The sequence below is a fragment of the Mobula hypostoma genome, unplaced genomic scaffold (genome assembly GCF_963921235.1).
Source record: "Mobula hypostoma unplaced genomic scaffold, sMobHyp1.1 scaffold_62, whole genome shotgun sequence".
NCBI classification, from domain to species: domain Eukaryota; kingdom Metazoa; phylum Chordata; class Chondrichthyes; order Myliobatiformes; family Myliobatidae; genus Mobula; species Mobula hypostoma.
The window spans coordinates 109757-110404 of record NW_026948193.1 but is presented as its reverse complement, the minus strand read 5'-3'; positions in this window follow the sequence as shown (position 1 = coordinate 110404).

The window sequence follows — 648 nt, the reverse complement described above, 5'->3', positions numbered from 1 at the left end:
TTCAGCAAAGTTATGTTTACAGTACTGTGCCCCCTTCCAGCTCTGCTTCCCTCCCTGATGAGCTCAATTACTTCTACACTCGCTTTGACCGAGAGAACAAGGAGGTCACCCTCAAAACGGATCTCCCACCTGGTGAACTGCATCTCTCACTTTCCACCTCCGATGTTAGTGCCACCCTGAGCAGGGTGAATGTACGTAAGTCAGCTGCTCCGGATGGAATACCTGGCCGTGTGCTCAGAGTCTGTGCAGGGCAGTTGGCCGGGGTCTTCACGGACATTTTTAATCTGTCCCTGGCCCAGGGATTTGTCCCCACAAGCTTCAAGATCGCCATCATCATGCCAGTGCCAAAGCATTCCACTGCCACGAGCCTGAATGATTTCTGCTCAGTTGCACTCACTCCCATCATTGCAAAGTGCTTTGAGAGACTGGTTCTATCACATCTGAAATCCTGTCTGCCCACTACCCTGGACCCCCATCAATCTGCCGATCGCACCAACAGGTCAACAGAGGACGCCATCTCCACAGCACTTCACTCTGCCCTGACCCACCTGGACAGCCCCAACTCCTACGTCAGAATGCTGTTCATTGACTTTAGCTCGACATTCAATTCTGTAAGCCCCTTCAAGCTGATCAAACTTCACCAGCTTG